The following is a 9,818-nucleotide window of genomic DNA, read 5'->3' on the forward strand; positions in this document are numbered from 1 at the left end:
CTCAGGAAGGTGACCCTGATCCAGTCCTCCTGGTCCCCAGGAGGAGTTACACCAGGGGAAAGTGTATAGCTGTTCAGTCTCCCAGGAAAAATTCTCCCAGGAGTGACTGGTGCCTCCTGAAACTGGGGGCACAATCTGTGGGCAGGCCTGGGGGCAGACCAAAAGCCCTATATCCACTCCTATACTTCCATGCCATGGCTTAGTACCCCCCATCCCAACATGCCGCCAGCCCGTGTGGCGAAATACTGCCCCGTCCTGAGCAGTGCTGAGTTGGGGGCCAATCTCAGGAGGTGGTATGTGCCCCCACGTGCTCCCTACCAGTTGTCTGTGCCCAGGAGCTACTTAACCCTGGTTGTTGCTGGGTTATTTTCTCCTGGAGTCGCCATTTTTGCTCCAGGAGAAAAACCCTGGGACTTTTGGTTTTAGCTTCTGCTGAGAGAACCATGAGTCTCCTAGCAGAAACAGAACACCTATCCCTGCCATTGTAAGCTCTTTGGGAAAGGGGATGGTTTTGTTTTCTCTACTTACAGTGCCTAGATAGCAAAATCTCTCTTCAAGGACCCTACTTGCTAAAGGGCACATCTACATGTGACGCTATGGCAGCATAGAGTCTATAGGCATCTACACATGACCATTTATTTCATTGTAGTGACACACTCCCCCAGTGTAGTGTGCCACTTTGGCAGAATAGCTGCTAAAAATAACTATGCACCATGTGTATGGTGCATGACAGACTGTTACTGCACCGTAGATTATAGAGTCGGAAGGGACCTAAAGGATCATCGTGTCTGACCCCTGCCCCTGGCAAGAAAGAGGACCAAGGTCAGATGACCCCAGCCAGGTGGCAAGAAAGAGGACCAAGGTCAGATGACCCCAGCCAGGTGATTGTCAAGCCTCCTCTTGAAGACCTCCGAGTTAGGTGACAGCACCACCTCTCCTGGAAGCCCATTCCAGACTCTGGCCACCCTTATTGTAAAAAATTTCTTCCTAATGTCTAACCTAAATCTACCCTCCACTAGTTTACGCCCATTATTCCTAGTTTCTCCCTGGGGTGCTCTGGAAAACAGTGCATCCCCAATTCCCTGCTGTCCTCCCCTGATAAATTTATAGGCGGCCACAAGGTCACCCCTAAGCTGTCTTTTGTATAGGCTGAAGAGATCCAGATCCCTCAACCTCTCCTTATAGGGTCTTTCACGGAGACCACTAACCATGCGGGTGGCCCTCCTCTGAACCCTTTCCAGATCCTTCCAGTGTCCCCCTTGAAGTGCAGTGCCCAAAACCGGACACAGTACTCCAACTGCGACCTGACTAGTGCTGCATAGAGTGGGAGCATCACCTCCCTCAATCTGTTGGTCATGCATCTACTAATATACAACAAGGTGCGATTGGCTTTGTTGATGGCTTCATTGCACTGCCAGCTCATGTTCATCTTGGAGTCAGCTATGACTGCAAGATCTCTCTCAGCCTCTGGCTGTTGAGAAGGTCATCCCCCAACCTGCAGGTGTGCTGGGGATTGCTCCTTCCTAGGTGGAGTACCTTACATTTATCTTTGTTGAACTGCATCCTATTATGTTCTGCCCATTGATCCAACCTGTCCAGGTTGGCCTGTAACTGCTCCTTGCCCTCTGGTGTATTAACTTTGCCCCATAATTTGGTATCATCTGCAAACTTGGAGAGGCTCAACACACCCTTGTCCAAATCACTGATGAAGATATTAAATAATACCAGCCCAAGGACCGAACCATGTGGGACCCCACTCCCCACCTCCTCCTAGGTTGAAAATGACCCATCAACCACCACTCTCTGGGTGCAGTCCCTAAGCCAATGACAAGAGCAGTTAGCCACCCACCTGACTATGTAGGCATCCACTCCACAGCCCGTTAGCTTCCCTATGAGAATAGGATGCAAAACTGTGTCAAAGGCCTTCCTAAAATCCAGGTAGATGACATCGGCCTCCGCTCCGGTGTCAAGGCAGTGTGTGACCTGGTCATAAAAGGCTATAAGATTTGTCAGGCAGGATCTACCTGCAATGAACCTGTGCTGGTTTCCATTCAGCATCGTTTCCCCTGCTGGGCTTTCACAAATACACTCTTTGATGATTTTTTCTAGAATTTTCCCAGGGATAGAGATAAGATTGACTGGCCTAAAGTTACCCAGCTCCTCCCTTTCTGAAAAATGGGCACCACGTTGGCCTTTTTCCAGTCCTCAGGGACCTATCCAGAGCACCATGAGAGCTCAAACAGTAATGCCAGCAGCTCAGCAATAACACTGGCCAATTCCTTCAGCACCTGTGGATGGAGGTCATCCAGGCCAGCTCGCTTGTACCTATCCAGCCCTTCCAGGTGCTCTTTAACTAAGTCTGCACTAACTTTTGGCAGTCTGGTGCCTTTTGGACATCTGTCTATGTTCAAGGTGGGAGGATTACTTTGGTCGGTATTAAGGAATACTGAAATGAAGAACTCATTGAAGAGCTCTGACTTTTTGTCTGCATCAGCCACCAACTGACCTGATTTGTCCTGCAGGGGCCCTGTGCTACTCTGCGCCTTGTTTTTGCTCACTACATATCTGTAGAAGGCCTTTTTATTGTCCTTGATTGTTGTAGCCAGCCTAAGCTCCAGTCCTGCCTTGGCCTGCCTAACCGACTCCCCGCAATACCACACCAGAGTGGTGTATGCCTCCTTGGTGGCTGCCCCCTGCTTCCATGGCCTATATATCTCTTTCTTTGCCCCCAGTCTTTCCTGAATCTCCCTGTTCAACCAAGGGGGCTTTTTTATCCCCTTATCCCCTTCCCTGTGTAAGGGGATAGACTCCTTTTGTGCTACAAGGATCACTCCCTTGAGAAGCTTCCAACCCTCTTGGGCCCCCATTAGCCCAATGCTCTTGAGTTTGGCCACCTCACTAACTAGGTTCCTAAGTTTAGTAAAGTTGGCCCTTGAAGTCTAAAACTCTAGCATCACTGGATATTTTTGTCTCCTACGAGATCATCCCCTGTTGCTAGGACCAGGTCTAGCAGGGCACTACCCCTGGTGGGACTGGACACCATCTGGGTTAGGTGGAGGCCCTGCACACGGTGTAAGAACCTCCTTCAGCAGCTTGTTTTGGCCGCCTGTTCCTCCCAGCTGATAGCCAGATAATTTAGCTCCCCCATGACCACTGCCTCCCTCGCCTGTATGGCATCTGAAAGCTGCCTGGAGAGTACCTAGTCTAACTCATCATCCTGGTGAGGAGGTCTGTAGTAGACCCCCACTACCAAGTCCTTCTCCCCTGGCCCCCCCCGGATCCTGACCCACAATGTCTTGGTATTCCCCTCCTCCACTCCTGCCTTGATGACAGAAGATGTGTACTGCTCCTTAACATATAGAGCTACACCCCCACCTTTTCTTCCCTCTCTGTCTCGTCTATATAACCTGTACCCCTCAATGTCTACCGCTCAGTCGTGCATAGAATCCCACCAGGTTTCAGCTAATGGTTCCAAAAGAAGTACTAAATCATGGCACAGTAACGACGTTGCCATAATGACATGTGTAGATGCACCCAAATAATAGTAAGCCAATGGTTCCAGTAAGGAGCCTCAAGTGGCAGAATTACTGCTGAGGATGATCCCCCCTTTAATGTTATGCTAAATCAGTAATTTATGCTACAGCACAGAGATGGGCAAAGCTGCTCTGGTTGGAAACAGGCAATGAAAAGAGAAGCTTCATTGTGGTACAATCAATAGCATTCAAAACCATAACTGTGGTTGAATATGGTGGTGGAGAGAAGAGGCTAAGTCTTAAACATATCTACCCACCTCTCAGAGTTCAAAGGACTTGAGATGGAGTTGTTCATCAGCAGGCCTGGAAAAAGCTCTGAGTTTGGAAAGTTCCATTAAACATTTTGGTTATGCAAATATAAACCACGAAGAACAAAGATGACACAAGCTGGATGAGCAAAGCTATTCAGATTGCTTATATTCAAGTTATACATAAATATCAGATGCTTTTTGCATTGCAAAAAACGTGCTACATTGACTGTTCTGGAGAGTGAAACCAGCCTCTTCATGCACAGCAAAAAATGAACGTGGGCAGAAATAACTCAGGGTTCTCCCAACTCTCTACTTCCAGCATGCCATCTGGAAAAGGACCTTTCATTGATTTTCTATCCTGCTGAAGTCATTGCAAATGTGCAGGGATCACCAGAATGATGTGTTGGGATGCCTATTAGTGGTGTAGAATTGCGTGACAGTGGTATAGAGTTGTGTGAGATGGTTACCTGACTCAGAAAAGCCTTTTCCCATTCTGCAATTGCACATGATGCTGAGAGGCAGTATTTTTGGCTACCAAAGCAAATCCAAACTGGTGAAAGGCTGTGTCCGTCTAACACAACCCTGCCTCCCACAGCTCCTCCCAACAGAGCATGTGTGAATTGCAGCATGCATTTAAGGAGCTGCCCACCGTTCCACTGCAGTTTTCCAAATTAATTTCCTACATCGCCACAACAGCAGTTGCCTTAAATGGTTCCCTACAGCACATGCAGAGAACAAGAATCAAGTCTTGCATGATGGAACAAAAAGCCCACAGTTCAATCAAGCAGCTTGCCTAGCGGTACACCACAGCATAGCAACGTAACCTATTTATGAATGGCAGCGGAACCCCGAGATTGAATTATGAGGCAGGTATTCAATCATACAGGATGTGTCGCTGCTTTCTTCACCGCAGACTGGAGGATTAGCAGAGTGGTAGGATGCTGCTTTCCTTCCACTTGACAGCTCTCCCCTCCCCATCCCTCCCTCCCTCCAAGAAGCTAGCAAAGGCTATGCTTAAAGAGGAGGGGATTACACTGTTCAGAACCCAAGAGGAGGATTATAGAAAGGTTACAGAGCATGTGTATACAAGGAGGACTCTACTGTATCAGGATTGTAGTACAGCTGGCATTGGAAGAATAACAGCGCACACACAAAACAGAACAAATGGACCTGTGATACCAGAAGACTAGTGTACAGCCAGCAGAACTGGCATCTGTTTAAAGCAGTGCCCCCTACGTTGTGCAGAGCATCTTGCGTAGGAAGATTGCTGCACTGATTTTGGAACACACTGAGGAATTCAAAAGAGATGAGTTTAACAAATTGTTGGTGTTGGGAAAGGACTGTGCAATGCACAGAAGCAGAAGGTATGGCCCAGGTGGTCAAGAAGCTACAGTTAAAATTATATATATAATATAGCACCCAAAGTGCCCCAATTCCAATTATGCTGCCTGTTGTACCAAAAAACAGGAGAAAAGGGTAGCGCATGCAATATAGGAAGGCTGATCCATCCAAATTACATACTGCACCCAAATTACATACTGGCTATCCAATACAGTAGGGTACTTGGAGGAAAAGGAAATTACAGCACAGAGATCAGAGAACTCAACTGCATGTAAAAGGAGGATCTGATGGCAGGCAACGATTTCAGAGTGAATATAAGTCTTCAGAGAAGGACAGTATTGTGTCCAACATAGAAGAGAATCTGAATCCGATACAACATGCTTGCATCGCATCTGATAGTGAAGGCCTATTGGATCCTTACTTGCAAAGAATTACTCTGTATCTGACCTAGGAGAAAAATAGTGTGGTGAAATGGCGGAGCTGAAGTACAGCACATTATGTGCACGGCTGCAGTGCCTTTTAAATGTGGATAGGACATTACAAGGGATCTACTGTTAGGGAGATGCACGAGCAGCTTTCAAACAGGCACAGAGTTAGTAGAGACAAGTTTGTCTATTGGTGGAGCTGCCAGATGAAATTCAACTTTTATCAGAATGTATGTCATTGCAAGAACTGCTGTATGCTAATGCACAGGATTTGCTAGCAAACCCTGACTAGTCTGGTCAAGTTACCAAGTATGCTCATCTCTACTGCTGTATTGTACCAGTCCTGCAAAACAACTCTGCCCCTCATGGAAGAAATAAGCCAACCCCAATCTTAATTTGCTCCCCGTATTTAGCACTTTCAAGGCTTTTTCATGCTTCTGAAAAAATTCTCAGCAATCTCCCTCCAGACACTTTCTTCTACTTCAACACCCTATTAATAATTAAAACCCTAATTGAATTTGACAACATGCAATGATCAAAATACAATACATGCACAAATATCTTCTAGTATATTAACCTTGGCACATACGTCTATTGTATTCTCCATTATCAATACTCCAATAATCCTCCCATTGAACCTCGTCACAAGAAAATTGAGTTTTCATTGAAATCTCCAGTATGATTTTTTTACTAATAGACCAGTCCTTTAGAAGACATCCCAACCAGCATAGTGGAACACAAACCAGGCAGCACGTAACACACCAAATGGCATTGATCAGGATATTGATCATAAATTATTACAGTGGGAACTGCAAGAGAAAAGGGAAGGTATAATTGCTCATTAGCATCATATGGTTGATGTTCTTCATAAACTTTTGGCACTCAATCCCCTACTGATTTCTCTGTGGCATCCCTATTCATTGCACGCATAGTAAAAGACTGTCAGCTTCTGAGAATAACAGTCCCCATTCCGTCCTTGTTACCACTGCCAAAAACCTCAGCTAACTCCACTACAATTGGAAGTGAAGCTACACAGGTAGAAATCTTGAAATAAGAATCTAGTACTAGGCCCCATTATAGGCAAGCCAAAGTTATCCCTTACAGGATGCTAACTCAGTAATGCTGCTACACCAAGAATGAATTGAGGTTGTAATGTTTCCCATTATGGCTCCTGGTGAAATCCAGTTTTGTGGTCTGGCAAAGCAAGTGTGTGCTAGAACATGTGTCCAAATCTAATGCACCCCAAATCCTGAAAGTGTCATAGTCAAGCAAGCGGCAAGAAACAGAAGGGACTGGGGGAAGACAGAGGGGTTTGTTACATGTTCCACTTGGAGCTGCTCAGAGGTTCATCAGCATTAGTGCTAGCTCAGGTTTGGAGCAGTCACACCTTATGGCTAAAAATTTTCTCTGACTGTCCCTTACCTGCAAAGCTGCAACTTGCCACTGTGGGGCTGGTGAGCCAGAGCCTAGACCCCTGCTCTGGGGAGGGAGGGTTAAGGGGGAAGAAACATGCAGCTAGGAGGCAGAGTTAATAGGATGGGGGTAGGTAATGATATGGAAGGTGGAAAGGAAATGGGGGTGGGGCAACGATGGTGAAACGAAGGAATCCAACCATTGAAGGATAAAATAAGAAGGAAAAAATAATAATTTAAACAGAAATAAAGAAGAATAAAATTAAAGGCCTCATGTTTTAATAGGGATTTGGGAGTGGGTTGTTGGAGGTGCTGGTCATGCTTTGTAGGATGGCTAGGAGATGGGAGTGGTGAGGGAAGGTGCTTTTGGGGGAGCTACTGCTCCTGCCCTGGGCAGGAAGCCCCAGATCATGGGGACCCAATCTGGCCCCCTACCTTGTTCCCCCCACACTTCCCCTAGACAAGTCTGTGCCCTGCGCCCTGGCTACCTGGCATGCACTCTACAGGCAGTTTGCTTGGGGTTTTACCCCCATGGGTGGAAAGATCATACCCTGGGGGTGGGAGGGGGAGTTGGCTTGGTACCAGAGGCACTCCTGGGCACTAGAGTAGAGTGTGTGGAAAGATTGTTCACACAGAACAGGAGGGTGAGGGAATGGACACTGCATCCTGGGATGCTGGAGGACTGCAACTTGGCTGGCACATCTGTGGGGAGTGGTCATATATTAATGGAACATGAGCTGGGTAACACAGATCAGACATAAACCTGCCCTGGAGTGGCGTAACTTTAAGCTGCCTAATGTGTGCTTAAAACTAGTTTCAGGTGTTAATATGTGTGGACAATCCAGAGGTTAAGAGCTCCAGGAGGTACCTAAAATTAATGTCTAACAAGGCCCAGAGAGGGTCATGGATTAGATTGAGACTGGAAGGGACTATGCAGATGTGCCAACAAGGAGTGGGTTAATTTTCAATTTTTACTCGAAGGCCAACAGGACTATTTTTCCTCTACCCTCTGGCCAAGGTCATGAATTTTTCCACCCAAATAGTTGCCAAGGTTTGATGTGGAATCCAATTTTGTTTTTCAAACTGCTAAGTCAGGGGTACTCCAGAAAGGTGATGTTTTCCCATACATGTCAATGCTAAGGAAATTGCTCTTTGTAGTTACATTTCCTGCATGCTGTTGTCACTGTGTCTGGATTTAGCTCATAAATATGGAGGCTTGGGTTAATTTAGGTCACTTATTTCCACAGCTGCTTTGTAAAATACATCTCGTCAAATACCAGCCCTTGATTTTTTTTTTCTAAGCTTTCAGAGGCGATGGGGTAGGGATTTGTCGACAGGTATGAATGCCACGCAGAAAGTTCTGCTGAGTCATTAAGTTGAAGCTTTGTGCTGGCTCTAAACCCAGGTATAAATTTTGTCCATAGAAACTTCATGAACTGCACCATTTCCATTATGGCCATTTAGCTCAGCTGATTAGAGCAGAGGTTCCCAACCACCGGGCCGCGGCCAGAAGGGTGGGCTCCGGATCATGGCACGAGCTTTAACCACTGCTAGTGACAGCTCTATGCCCACGCCATGCTGATTGGCTGGGTGAGAACGTCCTCGCTTGGCCAACGACTGACTTTAGCTTTCGAAATTGGACTGTGGCTGATCACTTTCATACCAGCGAGACTGCCGTAGCTCGTCCCCTCCTTGTATCCTCAGCAGCTAGCTAGCTAATGTTAGCCAGCTAGCAATGTGTATGTATGATTTTTAGCTATTGTCTCCTCCTTTACTGAGGATGTTCCTGATGTTCCTTGCACTCCCCCCCCCAACATGAAAATTAATTTTAAATATGTAAATTAGATTGTGTTTATACCTGGTCTGCCAAAATTCTTTGAGCAAGTTTGCCAGTCCGCAGTATAAAAAAGGTTGGGAACCACTGGATTAGAGCATGGTGCCAATGATGCTAAGGTTACAGGTTACATTCCCTGGTTGGACTCGATCTCCTGAAGTCCTGTCCAGCCTTACTTCTCTATGACAGCAAACTGCTTCCAAGCAAAGTCTTGGCATTGCCTGCAACTCAATTAGCAGAATGGAGGTGCCATAGCAAGATCTGCAAAAATTAATAGTATGCTTTATTCAGAGGTCAAACATGCTGACACAGTTGTCATATTGATAGGTAAAAATTAGAAGGAACACCGTAACTTCTAGGATGGTCTTCAGCCCAGGTATGAGCTGATCCTGATCAGTTTGGTCACAGGCAAGAAGCAGGCAAGACCATTTTTGGTTTCTGTAACTGAAATCTTCTTTATCCTGCTGTCAGTTGTTCCAGGAACTATGCCAGTCTTCCAATAACTCAGCATTTTCTCCTATATGTAGAAAATCCAGGAAGTGTCAGGTAGACCTTAAAAGGGGGAGGAGAGAAGAATTCAACTTTTCAGAGTCATGGCACAGGGACCTAGAGGTGTTTGACCTGTAAGTTTCACATTCAGATTAAGCCCAGATTCATGACGACTCTGCATCATCCATGCCATCGGTGCTTACGGTCCGAGTCCAGTTCTTTGTGGACAAATATGCTCAACTGTTACCTGCCCTTGTGATGTGGCTATCTGCTTACAAGAAATCACAGATTCATTTCCTTCATGCCCCTGATCACAGAATGATTCTGTAGCATGTGGTGATGCGAGGTAGTAAAACTGGTAATACCCTATCAGGTACAGTACAGCCTCATTATAACAGAACCCCGTAGGACTAGGACAAAGTCCCCTGGCACAACTTTACGAGCACTCGTGGTGCTCTGGTGAGGTACCGGAGGACTGGAAGAGGGCCAACGTGGTCCCCATCTTCAAAAAAGGCAGGAAGGAAGACCCGGGA

The sequence above is a fragment of the Crocodylus porosus genome, unplaced genomic scaffold (genome assembly GCF_001723895.1).
Source record: "Crocodylus porosus isolate Cpor-Errol unplaced genomic scaffold, CroPor_comp1, whole genome shotgun sequence".
Lineage (NCBI taxonomy): Eukaryota > Metazoa > Chordata > Crocodylia > Crocodylidae > Crocodylus > Crocodylus porosus.